At 75.7% G+C, this 17,936-nt stretch overlaps 13 non-coding genes across 13 annotated transcripts; 8 read left to right on the top strand and 5 right to left on the bottom strand.

The window, feature by feature from the left end:
- Positions 1–290: 290 nt before the first annotated feature.
- Positions 291–373, bottom strand: TRNAL-CAG (transfer RNA leucine (anticodon CAG)). Its single transcript has one exon. It is a non-coding gene; the product is annotated as a tRNA-Leu (tRNA).
- Positions 374–911: 538 nt separating this feature from the next.
- On the top strand, positions 912–983 carry TRNAD-GUC (transfer RNA aspartic acid (anticodon GUC)). The gene has a single exon. It is a non-coding gene; the product is annotated as a tRNA-Asp (tRNA).
- A 746-nt stretch (positions 984–1,729) lies between these two features.
- TRNAG-UCC (transfer RNA glycine (anticodon UCC)) lies at positions 1,730–1,801 on the top strand. Its single transcript has one exon. It is a non-coding gene; the product is annotated as a tRNA-Gly (tRNA).
- Positions 1,802–2,100: 299 nt separating this feature from the next.
- Positions 2,101–2,172, top strand: TRNAE-CUC (transfer RNA glutamic acid (anticodon CUC)). Its single transcript has one exon. It is a non-coding gene; the product is annotated as a tRNA-Glu (tRNA).
- Positions 2,173–5,147: 2,975 nt separating this feature from the next.
- On the bottom strand, positions 5,148–5,218 carry TRNAG-GCC (transfer RNA glycine (anticodon GCC)). The gene has a single exon. It is a non-coding gene; the product is annotated as a tRNA-Gly (tRNA).
- Positions 5,219–7,020: 1,802 nt separating this feature from the next.
- Positions 7,021–7,103, bottom strand: TRNAL-CAG (transfer RNA leucine (anticodon CAG)). The gene has a single exon. It is a non-coding gene; the product is annotated as a tRNA-Leu (tRNA).
- Positions 7,104–7,641: 538 nt separating this feature from the next.
- TRNAD-GUC (transfer RNA aspartic acid (anticodon GUC)) lies at positions 7,642–7,713 on the top strand. Its single transcript has one exon. It is a non-coding gene; the product is annotated as a tRNA-Asp (tRNA).
- Positions 7,714–8,459: 746 nt separating this feature from the next.
- Positions 8,460–8,531, top strand: TRNAG-UCC (transfer RNA glycine (anticodon UCC)). Its single transcript has one exon. It is a non-coding gene; the product is annotated as a tRNA-Gly (tRNA).
- Positions 8,532–8,834: 303 nt separating this feature from the next.
- TRNAE-CUC (transfer RNA glutamic acid (anticodon CUC)) lies at positions 8,835–8,906 on the top strand. Its single transcript has one exon. It is a non-coding gene; the product is annotated as a tRNA-Glu (tRNA).
- Positions 8,907–11,882: 2,976 nt separating this feature from the next.
- Positions 11,883–11,953, bottom strand: TRNAG-GCC (transfer RNA glycine (anticodon GCC)). The gene has a single exon. It is a non-coding gene; the product is annotated as a tRNA-Gly (tRNA).
- A 1,797-nt stretch (positions 11,954–13,750) lies between these two features.
- On the bottom strand, positions 13,751–13,833 carry TRNAL-CAG (transfer RNA leucine (anticodon CAG)). The gene has a single exon. It is a non-coding gene; the product is annotated as a tRNA-Leu (tRNA).
- Positions 13,834–14,370: 537 nt separating this feature from the next.
- TRNAD-GUC (transfer RNA aspartic acid (anticodon GUC)) lies at positions 14,371–14,442 on the top strand. Its single transcript has one exon. It is a non-coding gene; the product is annotated as a tRNA-Asp (tRNA).
- A 749-nt stretch (positions 14,443–15,191) lies between these two features.
- Positions 15,192–15,263, top strand: TRNAG-UCC (transfer RNA glycine (anticodon UCC)). Its single transcript has one exon. It is a non-coding gene; the product is annotated as a tRNA-Gly (tRNA).
- Positions 15,264–17,936: the final 2,673 nt, after the last annotated feature.

The raw sequence follows: 17,936 nt of genomic DNA, 5'->3' as shown, positions 1-17,936 counted from the left end.
TGTGTGAGTGAGTGGGCGGGGGGCGCGCGCGCTGTGTCGGGAAGGCCGGTTGCCAGTGGGTTCGAGGCGCTGGGGCAGCCTCCTGGGCTGAGTGCGCCAGGCCCGCGCAGCGGCGGGCGTGAGAAGCGGGTGGGGTGGAGAGGCGTGCGTGTAGGGGCCTGGAGTTTGGCGCGGCGGCCACAGGCCGGAGCGCCAGCCCGGGCCGGCCAGGAAGGCGGCCAAGGGCGGCGCTCGGGTGTGCGGGAGGCCCGGGTAGGCGGGCGTTGGTTGGGCGGGCCAAAAGGTCGGCGTGTCAGGAGTGGGATTCGAACCCACGCCTCCAGGGGAGACTGCGACCTGAACGCAGCGCCTTAGACCGCTCGGCCATCCTGACGGCGGGCCTGGGCGCGTGGCCGCTCGCCTGGCTGGGAGCCGACGCGGCCGGCGGGGCCCTTGGCCGCCCGCGGCGCCTGGCGGGCGTCTTTGTGGGCGCGCCACGGACGGGACGCGCGCGCCGGCCGACGGGGAGCAAGGCCAGCGGACTCGCCCGGCTCCACCGCCGCCGCCGCCCCGTCGCCCACCCCGGGCGCCGGCCGGGACAAGGCCGCGGCCCGGCGCGCGCCCCCCTTCTCCTCGCCGCCTCGCTGGCCCTCTCGAGAGGGCCTCTTCCTCGCGGCGCGATCTCCGCACGGGAGGCAAGAGGCGGCGCAGACTCGGCATTTCCAGCCGCCGTCGCCGCCGCCGCCAGGGCCGGGCGCGCGGTCGGGGTCGTGTGCGGGCCGCGGGCCGCTTTGCTGGATGACGCGGTCGTTTGGCTGTCGGGTCGGATGGGGCACACGTGCCGGGCACCGGTGGCGGGCAGGGCCTCGAGGGCGGGGGTCGGCGTCGGCAGGCAGCCGGAGAGCGGTCGGGCGCCGGGGCGGCCGCCGCCGTCCTCGTTAGTATAGTGGTGAGTATCCCCGCCTGTCACGCGGGAGACCGGGGTTCGATTCCCCGACGGGGAGGCAAGACGTCCCTTTTTGGTGGCTGGCGCCGCTCTGCGTCCGGCCGCTTGCCCCCGAGGGCCCTTCTTCGCCCTGCCGCGCCCCGCCCTCCAGCCCCCGAGGGCGCTTCTTCGCCCTGCCCCGCCCTCCAGCCAGGCGCAGGCCGCCAACCCGTGCCCGGCCTGCCCACGGGGACCCCTCCCCGAGGCCCCCTCGCCGTCGGGCGGCGGTCGTTCGGCACGGCCGAGCCAAGGCTTCCTCTGCTCCCCGCAGCGCCCGACGAGCGGCCCGCCCCCAGCGGCTGGCGCACGGGGCTCCCTGCGACGTGACGCGACGCGCGACGCGCGCTGCACAGCTGCACAGCTGCCGGGACGGGCGGCGGGTGGGTCCTCTCTCGGTGCGCGCAGCTGCCTCGCCGAGCAGCCTGTGGAGAGGGGCTGGGGCGAGCCGGACGGTGGAGGGCGGGCGCCCGGCCGGGGCTTTGGCGGGGCGGTCGGCGTGGGAATGGCGGTCGCTTGGTGGCGCGGCAGCGAGGGCGCCCCCCAGAGGCGGTCCGTCCCGGCGGACGAGGGCTGCCGCGTCGGGCGCGGCGCTGGCGCTGGCGCGGGGCGGCGGTTGGTGGCGCCGGTGGCAGCGCCGCGCTGCGGGCGGGCGGGGCGTCGGAGCAGGGCTGCGCCAGGCGGCGGCGGCGGCGGCGGCGGCGGCGGCGGCCGGACTGCTGTGGCGCGAGCCCCGGGCCGGCGTCTCGGGGCAGGCCGGGCTGTGCGGCGTTGGTGGTATAGTGGTGAGCATAGCTGCCTTCCAAGCAGTTGACCCGGGTTCGATTCCCGGCCAACGCAGCGGGCCGACCTTTTGCCGAGCTGCGGGGCCCTCCCGCCCCGGAGGCGGGCGGCGGGCGGCGGGCGTGCGGCTGTGCGTGTGTGTGTGTGTGTGTGTGTGTGTGTGTGTGTGTGCGTGTGTGCGCGCGCAGCGTTTTGAGGGCGCGGCGAGCAGGAAGCCGGCGAGGGCGCGTGCCTGGGCCGGGGCGGCGGGCGGCTGGCCTGCGCAAGGCAGGGGGCCCCGGCGGCGAGGGAGCGGCGAGCGGGCGGGCTGCGGGCCCCGGGTCCAGGAGGCGCAGGCGAGGCGCGAAGCCCGACGCTCCCTGGTGGTCTAGTGGTTAGGATTCGGCGCTCTCACCGCCGCGGCCCGGGTTCGATTCCCGGTCAGGGAAGCCTTTCTTCTTCCTCTCCGCCCGCCCGCCTGCCGGCCGCCCGACCTCCGCCTCCCCGGCGCGGCGCGGGCGGCCGCGACCCCTCCCCCCACCACGCACACTTTTAGCCCGCGCCGGAGCTCGCTCGCTTCGCCCCTCGCCCCCTGGCCTCGGCCTCCCGACAAGGCCACCCGCCACGTCCAGCCCTGACCCTGCCACGCCCCCTCCACCCCTGCCAACGGCAGACCTTTCGGCCCCCGCTCGCCCCCTGGGCGTCTCCCCTCCTCCTCCTCCTCCTCCTCCTCGGACGCTCGCCTCGCTTCCCCTCTTCCTCGGTGGCTGGGGCCGCCTCTCTCCCGCCGTGGCCGCGGGCGCACAGCCCCGCCGCCGGCCCCCGCACGCGCTTCGACTCTCCCGCAGCCTGGCTTCGGCCGCGACAGTTTCGCGGCCCCCAAGCCGCCCCTTGGTCCCTCCCGAGGTGGGGCCGCCGGTGGGGGCTGGGGCTGGGGGTGCGGGCGGGAGGGGGCAGGGGTCTCCCTGGACCGGTCGGGCCACCTGCCGAGACCTGTGGTCCCTGGCCTCGCCCCTCGCGCCAGCCAAGGCGCCGGCAGCTTTCCCGCCGCCGCCTGCCGGGTCCTGGGCCCGCTGCGTGTCCCGGGGGCCCGGCGATTGGGCGCCAGGGGCGTCTGGGTCTCGCGCGGGCGTGGGAGCCGAGGGCCCGGCCGCGGCGCCCGAGAGGCGGAGATGGGCCAGTGACCCTCGACCCGTCCGTCCGTCGGGCTAGCGAGACCAGCCCGCCGCGGAGGAGACAGAGCAGGGAGCTACAGGAGGCCGTTCCGGAAAACGCCACGGGCAAGCAGGTGGGGAGGGGCTGGGGGCGGACGGGTGGCGGGGGTGGCCAGCGTTTTCTTCCAGTGGCCTCAGCGACGCTCCGCGTCCTATGGCCAAGTGGCCGGGGCGTTCCCCGGAACTCTTGCCTCCCCCACGCCCCTCCCCCCACCGAGCTGGGACTTTGGACGGCGTTCCCCTTCCCGCCTCGGCGTCCACCCACGCCATCCCTCTCTCCAGCCCCGCATCCATCTTCTCCTGCGGCTGCTCCCCAAAGGAGATGGCAGCTCTCCGGCCCCTTGCCGCCACGACGGGCGCGCCGCCGTGAGCCAGCGGAGCTGAGTATCTGTCCAGGGACCGGTTCCGGCCGAGGCAGAGGGGAGGGCCGAGCCGATGAGCGGCAGGAAGCTGCCGCGGGCCCCACGCTGGACTTTGACGGAGCCGTTCTCCCCTGTGCCAAGGCGCCCCCGGTGGGCATAGGGGTGCGCCCCGTGAGCGCGGGAAGCTCCCCCACGGGCCCGGCCGGGGTGCTGGGCGTGCGCGTGCGGGGGCGGGAGACGGTGCGGGATGGAGGCGTCGGTCCCGGTGGGTGGCCCCCCACGCGGGTCAGGGCACAGGGCCAAGTGACCCCAGGAAGAGGGCACGGCGGTGAGCCGCGCGGTGGGTGGCGTGAGGAGGAGTCCCGGGTGTGCGAGCGGAGCGCCGCGGGCCCGGAGGAGGTGCGGGGCTTGCGGGAACGGGCCGCTCAGGCAGGGGCTCCGGGCGGCCAGGCCCCTTGGCCGGCACGGGTGGCGGCGGGTGAGATCTAGGGTTGGGGTGGGGACGAGGGGCCTGAGCGGGGGAGGGGGGACAGGGCCGGGGGAAGCGAGTCCTCGGGGCGGGTCGTGCGAGAGAGGACCACAGGGTCCGCGGGGTTGTTGGCGGATGGTGGGGCGGGGGGGCCTGGAGGCCGTAAGGAGCGGCGGGTGGCAAGCAGGGGCAGTGGGCTCCGGTGCGAGGAAGACGGAAGCCCCTGCGGTGGGAGAGGACGCCGGCGGGCGAGACTGGCTGTGCTGCGCTGCGAGGTGGTGAGGCTAAGGAGTAGGGTGAGAGGAGGGGTGGGGAGCGGGCAAGGGCGGGGAATGCCCCTGCCCCAGAGACAGAAACGACCTGTCCTGGGGACAGAGAGTCGCGTCTCGGGTGTGCGTTGGGGGTTGAGTTGAGAAGAGGCCAAAGGGACCAACGGAACGGAGGATCCCCGGCCGGGAAGGATTTGGAAAGTGGGGGCGCGGGGAGGAGGGGCCTGACAGGCGTCGGGGTGTTGGAGCAGTAGGGGGGTGGGGAGGGTGGAGGTGGAGGGGTTGGGGCTGGGGTGCGGCTTGGGGCTTGCAGGCTGGGGTGGCGGCGGCGGGCTTGGCAGTGTCCTCGGGGCGTCCTGGGGGCGGGGGTGGCGGCGAGGATTCGTCGTGGTGCCGGTGCTGACGCGTGGTGGACTTGGTGCTGGCGCCGGGGGATGGGGGGGAGGGGCGGGGTGGGTGGACTGGGTGGCAGTGGCGGCGCAGGTGGTTTCGGTGGTGGAGGGCCCGGCGAGCGTTGGCAACCGATGGCGGCCGAGCGGGATCAGGTGAACACACGGCGGGCGTGCATGGTGACGATCTCGCGGAACTCTTTGGAAAGACTCGAGGGCGCGCCATCAGGACACGGGGACCCTCCGGGAGAAGGCGGTGGGTCACCCGTAGGAGCGGCACGTTCCTTCCTGCCGGCAGTGCCAACGCCGCGTAACTTGCCGGCCGGGGTCAGAGCGAGCCAGAGAGCGGGGAAAGGTGGCGGAGCGTGAGGAGGTGGGGCGTGCATGGGCCCGCGTGTGCTGCGGGAGAGTGTCCCTCGAAGGGAAACGCGTGACTCGAGCGGGGTCACGGGAAGGAAAAGAAGAGGGACAAGGAAGGAAGGTGCGCGGGCACGAGAGTGGCTGGGCCGTGAATGTGTCAGGGCACGGGGGTTTGGGGGGCGGGCGTTTGGTTCCCGGGGTGCGTGTTTGGGGGCGGAGGGGGGGGGACTTTTGTCTCCAGGGCGAGAGCGAGGGCCCGGGGCGGGCGGAAGGTGTTGGTGTGTGGGGGCGGCCTCGAGCGCAGGAGAGAGGCAGCCTAAGCTGGACGTCGGGGCCGCGGGACCAAAAGGGGACGGGGTGCTGCATGGGCCGGGAATCGAACCCGGGCCTCCCGCGTGGCAGGCGAGAATTCTACCACTGAACCACCCATGCACCGGTGGCCGGCGCCACCAGGCGCCGCCCCAGCGGCGCTCGCCACCAGCCGCCCGACACTGGTCACGGCCCTGCGGGGCCATCTCCTCCATCCGAGCCAGTCGGCGGACGGGGCAGCTGGAAGAGAGGCTGCGGGGCCCTGGAGGGCGCTCGGGGGCGGGCGCGGTAGGAGGGGGGTGCGGAGCAGGGAGACCCGGAGGCGCGGTGGCACCTGTGCGCCGAGGCGCGGAGGAGCCGCGACAGAGCGGGGCGGCCTCGGCCCATCCCGCGCCTTGTGTCCGGCCCAGGGCCGCCGCGACCCTGCCGGCGTCGCCGGAGGAAGCCAGGAGCCGCGCCCAGCCTGGCCCGCGCTCGAGTGCCAACGAGGGGCGGCGATCTGTGGCGGGCGACGTTCCCTTCGACGACCCACGGGCCCGTGCCCAAGTCCCCTGGGCGGCGGGCTTCCCCGCGGGTGCGCTGGGCGCGTGGCCGTGCGCGGGCGCCAACGGCGCGGCCTGCCGGACGAGAGCAGGGCAGGGCAGGGCAGGGCAGGGCAGGGCAGGGCTGGGCAGGGCTGGGCAGGGCTGGGCTGGGCGGGAGGGCCGTGGCGTGGGGGCGGCCGTGGGAGCCGCAGGCTGGGGAGCGCCGCCTCGGCCGCCCGCCGCTGAGTGGCGCTCAGGCCAAGAGACCCGAGGGGCCTGAGCCTGGCGCCTGCGCTCTGGCCGACGGCTCGCCCGCAAGGGTCCGGCTCCGGGGTGCGTTGGTGGCGAGGCAGGAGCGCGGTCTTGGATGGCGGGCGCGCTTTGGCAGAGTGGCTGCCGGCCGGCGGGCCGCCCGCGGAGGAGGCGCGCCGTCGTGTCGTCGTGGGTTTGGGCCCCCGAGGCGCCTTCGCGCGTGCAGACGGGGCTTGGCCCCGGCCGTGGGCCCGACGTGGCGTGTGGGCGACGGGGATCCAGGGCTTCGGCTCGCTGCTCCCCGGAGCCAGCTTGCCGGGTTGGGCCCGCGTGCCAGGCAGGCCCCGTGCAGGGAGGGCGCTGTGGTGGGCTGGCGAGCAGAAGGCCGGGCTGCGTGGGGCCCGGGAGGCAGGCATGTGTGGCCCGGGCGAGGCCCCGAGGTGAAAAGTCGTGGTGGGCACCACAGGCCACCGAGATGGGGACGGCGACCTGAGCAGGGTGTGGAGAGGATGGGCGGGCCGGGCGGCCGGGGGCTGTGGGAAAGGACAGCGTGTTGGACGGTGTGCCGCCCGTTGCGCAGGCGTGGCGCTCCAAGAGCGAGGCGCTGTGCGCCAGGCAGAAGTCGGAGGGTGACCCGTGGAGGGCTTTGCTCACGCAGGGTCGGGTGGGGTGGGGTGGGGTGGGGTGGGGTGGGGTGGGGGAGGGGGAGTGGGAGTGGGAGTGGGAGCGCGAGTGGGAGGGAGGGCTACACAACCCCCCTAATGGGGGGGCTCGTGTGCGGAGGGGGAAGGGGAGAGCAGGCGAGGAACGATGGGGCGCGAAGTCCTGAAGCCCCCGCGTGTGGGGTCCGGTGGGAAGGGTGTGTGAGTGAGTGGGCGGGGGCGCGCGCGCTGTGTCGGGAAGGCCGGTTGCCAGTGGGTTCGAGGCGCTGGGGCAGCCTCCTGGGCTGAGTGCGCCAGGCCCGCGCAGCGGCGGGCGTGAGAAGCGGGTGGGGTGGAGAGGCGTGCGTGTAGGGGCCTGGAGTTTGGCGCGGCGGCCACAGGCCGGAGCGCCAGCCCGGGCCGGCCAGGAAGGCGGCCAAGGGCGGCGCTCGGGTGTGCGGGAGGCCCGGGTAGGCGGGCGTTGGTTGGGCGGGCCAAAAGGTCGGCGTGTCAGGAGTGGGATTCGAACCCACGCCTCCAGGGGAGACTGCGACCTGAACGCAGCGCCTTAGACCGCTCGGCCATCCTGACGGCGGGCCTGGGCGCGTGGCCGCTCGCCTGGCTGGGAGCCGACGCGGCCGGCGGGGCCCTTGGCCGCCCGCGGCGCCTGGCGGGCGTCTTTGTGGGCGCGCCACGGACGGGACGCGCGCGCCGGCCGACGGGGAGCAAGGCCAGCGGACTCGCCCGGCTCCACCGCCGCCGCCGCCCCGTCGCCCACCCCGGGCGCCGGCCGGGACAAGGCCGCGGCCCGGCGCGCGCCCCCCTTCTCCTCGCCGCCTCGCTGGCCCTCTCGAGAGGGCCTCTTCCTCGCGGCGCGATCTCCGCACGGGAGGCAAGAGGCGGCGCAGACTCGGCATTTCCAGCCGCCGTCGCCGCCGCCGCCAGGGCCGGGCGCGCGGTCGGGGTCGTGTGCGGGCCGCGGGCCGCTTTGCTGGATGACGCGGTCGTTTGGCTGTCGGGTCGGATGGGGCACACGTGCCGGGCACCGGTGGCGGGCAGGGCCTCGAGGGCGGGGGTCGGCGTCGGCAGGCAGCCGGAGAGCGGTCGGGCGCCGGGGCGGCCGCCGCCGTCCTCGTTAGTATAGTGGTGAGTATCCCCGCCTGTCACGCGGGAGACCGGGGTTCGATTCCCCGACGGGGAGGCAAGACGTCCCTTTTTGGTGGCTGGCGCCGCTCTGCGTCCGGCCGCTTGCCCCCGAGGGCCCTTCTTCGCCCTGCCGCGCCCCGCCCTCCAGCCCCCGAGGGCGCTTCTTCGCCCTGCCCCGCCCTCCAGCCAGGCGCAGGCCGCCAACCCGTGCCCGGCCTGCCCACGGGGACCCCTCCCCGAGGCCCCCTCGCCGTCGGGCGGCGGTCGTTCGGCACGGCCGAGCCAAGGCTTCCTCTGCTCCCCGCAGCGCCCGACGAGCGGCCCGCCCCCAGCGGCTGGCGCACGGGGCTCCCTGCGACGCGACGCGACGCGCGACGCGCGCTGCACAGCTGCACAGCTGCCGGGACGGGCGGCGGGTGGGTCCTCTCTCGGTGCGCGCAGCTGCCTCGCCGAGCAGCCTGTGGAGAGGGGCTGGGGCGAGCCGGACGGTGGAGGGCGGGCGCCCGGCCGGGGCTTTGGCGGGGCGGTCGGCGTGGGAATGGCGGTCGCTTGGTGGCGCGGCAGCGAGGGCGCCCCCCAGAGGCGGTCCGTCCCGGCGGACGAGGGCTGCCGCGTCGGGCGCGGCGCTGGCGCTGGCGCGGGGCGGCGGTTGGTGGCGCCGGTGGCAGCGCCGCGCTGCGGGCGGGCGGGGCGTCGGAGCAGGGCTGCGCCAGGCGGCGGCGGCGGCGGCGGCGGCGGCGGCGGCCGGACTGCTGTGGCGCGAGCCCCGGGCCGGCGTCTCGGGGCAGGCCGGGCTGTGCGGCGTTGGTGGTATAGTGGTGAGCATAGCTGCCTTCCAAGCAGTTGACCCGGGTTCGATTCCCGGCCAACGCAGCGGGCCGACCTTTTGCCGAGCTGCGGGGCCCTCCCGCCCCGGAGGCGGGCGGCGGGCGGCGGGCGTGCGGCTGTGCGTGTGTGTGTGTGTGTGTGTGTGTGTGTGTGCGTGTGTGTGCGTGTGTGCGCGCGCAGCGTTTTGAGGGCGCGGCGAGCAGGAAGCCGGCGAGGGCGCGTGCCTGGGCCGGGGCGGCGGGCGGCTGGCCTGCGCAAGGCAGGGGGCCCCGGCGGCGAGGGAGTGGCGAGCGGGCGGGCTGCGGGCCCCGGGTCCAGGAGGCGCAGGCGAGGCGCGAAGCCCGACGCTCCCTGGTGGTCTAGTGGTTAGGATTCGGCGCTCTCACCGCCGCGGCCCGGGTTCGATTCCCGGTCAGGGAAGCCTTTCTTCTTCCTCTCCGCCCGCCCGCCTGCCGGCCGCCCGACCTCCGCCTCCCCGGCGCGGCGCGGGCGGCCGCGACCCCTCCCCCCACCACGCACACTTTTAGCCCGCGCCGGAGCTCGCTCGCTTCGCCCCTCGCCCCCTGGCCTCGGCCTCCCGACAAGGCCACCCGCCACGTCCAGCCCTGACCCTGCCACGCCCCCTCCACCCCTGCCAACGGCAGACCTTTCGGCCCCCGCTCGCCCCCTGGGCGTCTCCCCTCCTCCTCCTCCTCCTCCTCCTCGGACGCTCGCCTCGCTTCCCCTCTTCCTCGGTGGCTGGGGCCGCCTCTCTCCCGCCGTGGCCGCGGGCGCACAGCCCCGCCGCCGGCCCCCGCACGCGCTTCGACTCTCCCGCAGCCTGGCTTCGGCCGCGACAGTTTCGCGGCCCCCAAGCCGCCCCTTGGTCCCTCCCGAGGTGGGGCCGCCGGTGGGGGCTGGGGCTGGGGGTGCGGGCGGGAGGGGGCAGGGGTCTCCCTGGACCGGTCGGGCCACCTGCCGAGACCTGTGGTCCCTGGCCTCGCCCCTCGCGCCAGCCAAGGCGCCGGCAGCTTTCCCGCCGCCGCCTGCCGGGTCCTGGGCCCGCTGCGTGTCCCGGGGGCCCGGCGATTGGGCGCCAGGGGCGTCTGGGTCTCGCGCGGGCGTGGGAGCCGAGGGCCCGGCCGCGGCGCCCGAGAGGCGGAGATGGGCCAGTGACCCTCGACCCGTCCGTCCGTCGGGCTAGCGAGACCAGCCCGCCGCGGAGGAGACAGAGCAGGGAGCTACAGGAGGCCGTTCCGGAAAACGCCACGGGCAAGCAGGTGGGGAGGGGCTGGGGGCGGACGGGTGGCGGGGGTGGCCAGCGTTTTCTTCCAGTGGCCTCAGCGACGCTCCGCGTCCTATGGCCAAGTGGCCGGGGCGTTCCCCGGAACTCTTGCCTCCCCCACGCCCCTCCCCCCACCGAGCTGGGACTTTGGACGGCGTTCCCCTTCCCGCCTCGGCGTCCACCCACGCCATCCCTCTCTCCAGCCCCGCATCCATCTTCTCCTGCGGCTGCTCCCCAAAGGAGATGGCAGCTCTCCGGCCCCTTGCCGCCACGACGGGCGCGCCGCCGTGAGCCAGCGGAGCTGAGTATCTGTCCAGGGACCGGTTCCGGCCGAGGCAGAGGGGAGGGCCGAGCCGATGAGCGGCAGGAAGCTGCCGCGGGCCCCACGCTGGACTTTGACGGAGCCGTTCTCCCCTGTGCCAAGGCGCCCCCGGTGGGCATAGGGGTGCGCCCCGTGAGCGCGGGAAGCTCCCCCACGGGCCCGGCCGGGGTGCTGGGCGTGCGCGTGCGGGGGCGGGAGACGGTGCGGGATGGAGGCGTCGGTCCCGGTGGGTGGCCCCCCACGCGGGTCAGGGCACAGGGCCAAGTGACCCCAGGAAGAGGGCACGGCGGTGAGCCGCGCGGTGGGTGGCGTGAGGAGGAGTCCCGGGTGTGCGAGCGGAGCGCCGCGGGCCCGGAGGAGGTGCGGGGCTTGCGGGAACGGGCCGCTCAGGCAGGGGCTCCGGGCGGCCAGGCCCCTTGGCCGGCACGGGTGGCGGCGGGTGAGATCTAGGGTTGGGGTGGGGACGAGGGGCCTGAGCGGGGGAGGGGGGACAGGGCCGGGGGAAGCGAGTCCTCGGGGCGGGTCGTGCGAGAGAGGACCACAGGGTCCGCGGGGTTGTTGGCGGATGGTGGGGCGGGGGGGCCTGGAGGCCGTAAGGAGCGGCGGGTGGCAAGCAGGGGCAGTGGGCTCCGGTGCGAGGAAGACGGAAGCCCCTGCGGTGGGAGAGGACGCCGGCGGGCGAGACTGGCTGTGCTGCGCTGCGAGGTGGTGAGGCTAAGGAGTAGGGTGAGAGGAGGGGTGGGGAGCGGGCAAGGGCGGGGAATGCCCCTGCCCCAGAGACAGAAACGACCTGTCCTGGGGACAGAGAGTCGCGTCTCGGGTGTGCGTTGGGGGTTGAGTTGAGAAGAGGCCAAAGGGACCAACGGAACGGAGGATCCCCGGCCGGGAAGGATTTGGAAAGTGGGGGCGCGGGGAGGAGGGGCCTGACAGGCGTCGGGGTGTTGGAGCAGTAGGGGGGTGGGGAGGGTGGAGGTGGAGGGGTTGGGGCTGGGGTGCGGCTTGGGGCTTGCAGGCTGGGGTGGCGGCGGCGGGCTTGGCAGTGTCCTCGGGGCGTCCTGGGGGCGGGGGTGGCGGCGAGGATTCGTCGTGGTGCCGGTGCTGACGCGTGGTGGACTTGGTGCTGGCGCCGGGGGAAGGGGGGGAGGGGCGGGGTGGGTGGACTGGGTGGCAGTGGCGGCGCAGGTGGTTTCGGTGGTGGAGGGCCCGGCGAGCGTTGGCAACCGATGGCGGCCGAGCGGGATCAGGTGAACACACGGCGGGCGTGCATGGTGACGATCTCGCGGAACTCTTTGGAAAGACTCGAGGGCGCGCCATCAGGACACGGGGACCCTCCGGGAGAAGGCGGTGGGTCACCCGTAGGAGCGGCACGTTCCTTCCTGCCGGCAGTGCCAACGCCGCGTAACTTGCCGGCCGGGGTCAGAGCGAGCCAGAGAGCGGGGAAAGGTGGCGGAGCGTGAGGAGGTGGGGCGTGCATGGGCCCGCGTGTGCTGCGGGAGAGTGTCCCTCGAAGGGAAACGCGTGACTCGAGCGGGGTCACGGGAAGGAAAAGAAGAGGGACAAGGAAGGAAGGTGCGCGGGCACGAGAGTGGCTGGGCCGTGAATGTGTCAGGGCACGGGGGTTTGGGGGGCGGGCGTTTGGTTCCCGGGGTGCGTGTTTGGGGGCGGAGGGGGGGGGGACTTTTGTCTCCAGGGCGAGAGCGAGGGCCCGGGGCGGGCGGAAGGTGTTGGTGTGTGGGGGCGGCCTCGAGCGCAGGAGAGAGGCAGCCTAAGCTGGACGTCGGGGCCGCGGGACCAAAAGGGGACGGGGTGCTGCATGGGCCGGGAATCGAACCCGGGCCTCCCGCGTGGCAGGCGAGAATTCTACCACTGAACCACCCATGCACCGGTGGCCGGCGCCACCAGGCGCCACCCCAGCGGCGCTCGCCACCAGCCGCCCGACACTGGTCACGGCCCTGCGGGGCCATCTCCTCCATCCGAGCCAGTCGGCGGACGGGGCAGCTGGAAGAGAGGCTGCGGGGCCCTGGAGGGCGCTCGGGGGCGGGCGCGGTAGGAGGGGGGTGCGGAGCAGGGAGACCCGGAGGCGCGGTGGCACCTGTGCGCCGAGGCGCGGAGGAGCCGCGACAGAGCGGGGCGGCCTCGGCCCATCCCGCGCCTTGTGTCCGGCCCAGGGCCGCCGCGACCCTGCCGGCGTCGCCGGAGGAAGCCAGGAGCCGCGCCCAGCCTGGCCCGCGCTCGAGTGCCAACGAGGGGCGGCGATCTGTGGCGGGCGACGTTCCCTTCGACGACCCACGGGCCCGTGCCCAAGTCCCCTGGGCGGCGGGCTTCCCCGCGGGTGCGCTGGGCGCGTGGCCGTGCGCGGGCGCCAACGGCGCGGCCTGCCGGACGAGAGCAGGGCAGGGCAGGGCAGGGCAGGGCAGGGCAGGGCAGGGCTGGGCAGGGCTGGGCAGGGCTGGGCTGGGCGGGAGGGCCGTGGCGTGGGGGCGGCCGTGGGAGCCGCAGGCTGGGGAGCGCCGCCTCGGCCGCCCGCCGCTGAGCGGCGCTCAGGCCAAGAGACCCGAGGGGCCTGAGCCTGGCGCCTGCGCTCTGGCCGACGGCTCGCCCGCAAGGGTCCGGCTCCGGGGTGCGTTGGTGGCGAGGCAGGAGCGCGGTCTTGGATGGCGGGCGCGCTTTGGCAGAGTGGCTGCCGGCCGGCGGGCCGCCCGCGGAGGAGGCGCGCCGTCGTGTCGTCGTGGGTTTGGGCCCCCGAGGCGCCTTCGCGCGTGCAGACGGGGCTTGGCCCCGGCCGTGGGCCCGACGTGGCGTGTGGGCGACGGGGATCCAGGGCTTCGGCTCGCTGCTCCCCGGAGCCAGCTTGCCGGGTTGGGCCCGCGTGCCAGGCAGGCCCCGTGCAGGGAGGGCGCTGTGGTGGGCTGGCGAGCAGAAGGCCGGGCTGCGTGGGGCCCGGGAGGCAGGCATGTGTGGCCCGGGCGAGGCCCCGAGGTGAAAAGTCGTGGTGGGCACCACAGGCCACCGAGATGGGGACGGCGACCTGAGCAGGGTGTGGAGAGGATGGGCGGGCCGGGCGGCCGGGGGCTGTGGGAAAGGACAGCGTGTTGGACGGTGTGCCGCCCGTTGCGCAGGCGTGGCGCTCCAAGAGCGAGGCGCTGTGCGCCAGGCAGAAGTCGGAGGGTGACCCGTGGAGGGCTTTGCTCACGCAGGGTCGGGTGGGGTGGGGTGGGGTGGGGTGGGGGAGGGGGAGTGGGAGTGGGAGTGGGAGCGCGAGTGGGAGGGAGGGCTACACAACCCCCCTAATGGGGGGGCTCGTGTGCGGAGGGGGAAGGGGAGAGCAGGCGAGGAACGATGGGGCGCGAAGTCCTGAAGCCCCCGCGTGTGGGGTCCGGTGGGAAGGGTGTGTGAGTGAGTGGGCGGGGGCGCGCGCGCTGTGTCGGGAAGGCCGGTTGCCAGTGGGTTCGAGGCGCTGGGGCAGCCTCCTGGGCTGAGTGCGCCAGGCCCGCGCAGCGGCGGGCGTGAGAAGCGGGTGGGGTGGAGAGGCGTGCGTGTAGGGGCCTGGAGTTTGGCGCGGCGGCCACAGGCCGGAGCGCCAGCCCGGGCCGGCCAGGAAGGCGGCCAAGGGCGGCGCTCGGGTGTGCGGGAGGCCCGGGTAGGCGGGCGTTGGTTGGGCGGGCCAAAAGGTCGGCGTGTCAGGAGTGGGATTCGAACCCACGCCTCCAGGGGAGACTGCGACCTGAACGCAGCGCCTTAGACCGCTCGGCCATCCTGACGGCGGGCCTGGGCGCGTGGCCGCTCGCCTGGCTGGGAGCCGACGCGGCCGGCGGGGCCCTTGGCCGCCCGCGGCGCCTGGCGGGCGTCTTTGTGGGCGCGCCACGGACGGGACGCGCGCGCCGGCCGACGGGGAGCAAGGCCAGCGGACTCGCCCGGCTCCACCGCCGCCGCCGCCCCGTCGCCCACCCCGGGCGCCGGCCGGGACAAGGCGCGGCCCGGCGCGCGCCCCCTTCTCCTCGCCGCCTCGCTGGCCCTCTCGAGAGGGCCTCTTCCTCGCGGCGCGATCTCCGCACGGGAGGCAAGAGGCGGCGCAGACTCGGCATTTCCAGCCGCCGTCGCCGCCGCCGCCAGGGCCGGGCGCGCGGGTCGGGGTCGTGTGCGGGCCGCGGGCCGCTTTGCTGGATGACGCGGTCGTTTGGCTGTCGGGTCGGATGGGGCACACGTGCCGGGCACCGGTGGCGGGCAGGGCCTCGAGGGCGGGGGTCGGCGTCGGCAGGCAGCCGGAGAGCGGTCGGGCGCCGGGGCGGCCGCCGCCGTCCTCGTTAGTATAGTGGTGAGTATCCCCGCCTGTCACGCGGGAGACCGGGGTTCGATTCCCCGACGGGGAGGCAAGACGTCCCTTTTTGGTGGCTGGCGCCGCTCTGCGTCCGGCCGCTTGCCCCCGAGGGCCCTTCTTCGCCCTGCCGCGCCCCGCCCTCCAGCCCCCGAGGGCGCTTCTTCGCCCTGCCCCGCCCTCCAGCCAGGCGCAGGCCGCCAACCCGTGCCCGGCCTGCCCACGGGGACCCCTCCCCGAGGCCCCCTCGCCGTCGGGCGGCGGTCGTTCGGCACGGCCGAGCCAAGGCTTCCTCTGCTCCCCGCAGCGCCCGACGAGCGGCCCGCCCCCAGCGGCTGGCGCACGGGGCTCCCTGCGACGCGACGCGACGCGCGACGCGCGCTGCACAGCTGCACAGCTGCCGGGACGGGCGGCGGGTGGGTCCTCTCTCGGTGCGCGCAGCTGCCTCGCCGAGCAGCCTGTGGAGAGGGGCTGGGGCGAGCCGGACGGTGGAGGGCGGGCGCCCGGCCGGGGCTTTGGCGGGGCGGTCGGCGTGGGAATGGCGGTCGCTTGGTGGCGCGGCAGCGAGGGCGCCCCCCAGAGGCGGTCCGTCCCGGCGGACGAGGGCTGCCGCGTCGGGCGCGGCGCTGGCGCTGGCGCGGGGCGGCGGTTGGTGGCGCCGGTGGCAGCGCCGCGCTGCGGGCGGGCGGGGCGTCGGAGCAGGGCTGCGCCAGGCGGCGGCGGCGGCGGCGGCGGCGGCGGCGGCGGCCGGACTGCTGTGGCGCGAGCCCCGGGCCGGCGTCTCGGGGCAGGCCGGGCTGTGCGGCGTTGGTGGTATAGTGGTGAGCATAGCTGCCTTCCAAGCAGTTGACCCGGGTTCGATTCCCGGCCAACGCAGCGGGCCGACCTTTTGCCGAGCTGCGGGGCCCTCCCGCCCGGAGGCGGGCGGCGGGCGGCGGGCCTGTGCGGCTGTGCGTGTGTGTGTGTGTGTGCGTGTGTGTGTGTGCGTGTAGTGCTGCGCGCAGCGTTTTGAGGGCGCGGCGAGCAGGAAGCCGGCGAGGGCGCGTGCCTGGGCCGGTGGCGGCGGGCGGCTGGCCTGCGCAAGGCAGGGGGCCCCGGCGGCGAGGGAGCGGCGAGCGGGCGGGCTGCGGGCCCCGGGTCCAGGAGGCGCAGGCGAGGCGCGAAGCCCGACGCTCCTGGTGGTCTAGTGGTTAGGATTCGGCGCTCTCACCGCCGCGGCCCGGGTTCCGATTCCCAGTCAGGAAGCCTTTCTCTTCCTCTCCGCCTGCCCGCCTGCCGGCCGCCCGACCTCCGCCTCCCGGCGCGGCGCGGGCGGCCGCGACCCCTCCCCCCACCACGCACACTTTTAGCCCGCGCCGGAGCTCGCTCGCTTCGCCCCTCGCCCCTGGCCTCGGCCTCCCGACAAGGCCACCCGCCACGTCCAGCCCTGACCCTGCCACGCCCCCTCCACCCCTGCCAACGGCAGACCTTTCGGCCCCCGCTCTGCCCCCCTGGGCGTCTCCCCTCCTCCTCCTCCTCCTCCTCTAGGACGCTCGCCTCGCTTCCCCCTCTTCCTCGGTGGCTGGGGCCGCCTCTCTCCCGCCGTGGCCGCGGGCGCACAGCCCCGCCGCCGGCCCCCGCACGCGCTTCGACTCTCCCGCAGCCTGGCTTCGGCCGCGACAGTTTCGCGGCCCCCAAGCCGCCCCTTGGTCCCTCCCGAGGTGGGGCCGCCGGTGGGGGCTGGGGCTGGGGGTGCGGGCGGGAGGGGGCAGGGTCTCCCTGGACCGTCGGGCCACCTGCCGAGACCTGTGGTCCCTGGCCTCGCCCCTCGCGCCAGCCAAGCGCCGGCAGCTTTCCCCGCCGCCGCCTGCCGGGTCCTGGGCCCGCTGCGTGTCCCGGGGCCCGGCGATTGGGCGCCAGGGGCGTCTGGGTCTCGCGCGGGCGTGGGAGCCGAGGGCCCGGCCGCGGCGCCCGAGAGGCGGAGATGGGCCAGTGACCCTCGACCCGTCCGTCCGTCGGCTAGCGAGACCAGCCCGCCGCGGAGGAGACAGAGCAGGGAGCTACAGGAGGCCGTTCCGGAAAACGCCACGGGCAAGCAGGTGGGGAGGGGCTGGGGGCGGACGGGTGGCGGGGGTGGCCAGCGTTTTCTTCCAGTGGCCTCAGCGACGCTCCGCGTCCTATGCCAAGTGGCCGGGGCGTTCCCCGGAACTCTTGCCTCCCCCACGCCCCTCCCCCCACCGAGCTGGGACTTTGGACGGGCGTTCCCCTTCCCGTTCCTCGGCGTCCACCCACGCCATCCCTCTCTCCAGCCCCGCATCCATCTTCTCTGCGGCTGCTCCCCAAAGGAGATGGCAGCTCTCCGGCCCCTTGCCGCCACGACAGGGCGCGCCGCCGTGAGCCAGCGGAGCTGAGTATCTGTCCAGGACCGGTTCCGGCCGAGGCAGAGGGGAGGGCCGAGCCGATGAGCGGCAGGAAGCTGCCGCGGGCCCCACGCTGGACTTTGACGGAGCCGTTCTCCCCTGTGCCAAGGCGCCCCGGTGGGCATAGGGGTGCGCCCCGTGAGCGCGGGAAGCTCCCCCACGGGCCCGGCCGGGGTGCTGGGCGTGCGCGTGCGGGGGCGGGAGACGGTGCGGGATGGAGGCGTCGGTCCCGGTGGGTGGCCCCCCACGCGGGTCAGGGCACAGGGCCAAGTGACCCCAGGAAGAGGGCACGGCGGTGAGCCGCGCGGTGGGTGGCGTGAGGAGGAGTCCCGGGTGTGCGAGCGGAGCGCCGCGGGCCGGAGGAGGTGCGGGGCTTGCGGGAACGGGCCGCTCAGGCAGGGGCTCCGGGCGGCCAGGCCCTTGGCCGGCACGGGTGGCGGCGGGTGAGATCTAGGGTTGGGGTGGGGACGAGGGGCCTGAGCGGGGGGGGGGGGGACAGGGCCGGGGGAAGCGAGTCCTCGGGGCGGGTCGTGCGAGAGAGGACCACCGGGTCCGCGGGGTTGTTGGCGGATGGTGGGGCGGGGGGGCCTGGAGGCCGTAAGGAGCGGCGGGTGGCAAGCAGGGGCAGTGGGCTCCGGTGCGAGGAAGACGGAAGCCCCTGCGGTGGGAGAGGACGCCGGCGGGCGAGACTGGCTGTGCTGCGCTGCGAGGTGGTGAGGCTAAGGAGTAGGGTGAGAGGAGGGGTGGGGAGCGGGCAAGGGCGGGGAATGCCCCTGCCCAGAGACAGAAACGACCTGTCCTGGGGACAGAGAGTCGCGTCTCGGGTGTGCGTTGGGGGTTGAGTGAGAAGAGGCCAAAGGGACAACGGAACGGAGGATCCCCGGCCGGGAAGGATTTGGAAAGTGGGGGCGCTGGGAGGAGGGGCCTGACAGGCGTCGGGGTGTTGGAGCAGTAGGGGGGTGGGGAGGGTGGAGGTGGAGGGGTTGGGGCTGGGGTGCGGCTTGGGGCTTGCAGGCTGGGGTGGCGGCGGCGGGCTTGGCAGTGTCCTCGGGGCGTCCTGGGGCGGGGGTGGCGGCGAGGATTCGTCGTGGTGCCGGTGCTGACGCGTGGTGGACTTGGTGCTGGCGCCGGGGAAGGGGGGAGGGGCGGG

Source organism: Equus asinus, unplaced genomic scaffold, assembly GCF_041296235.1.
Source record: "Equus asinus isolate D_3611 breed Donkey unplaced genomic scaffold, EquAss-T2T_v2 contig_65, whole genome shotgun sequence".
Taxonomy (NCBI): Eukaryota; Metazoa; Chordata; class Mammalia; order Perissodactyla; family Equidae; genus Equus; species Equus asinus.
This window is presented reverse-complemented; position numbering and strand designations above follow the sequence as displayed.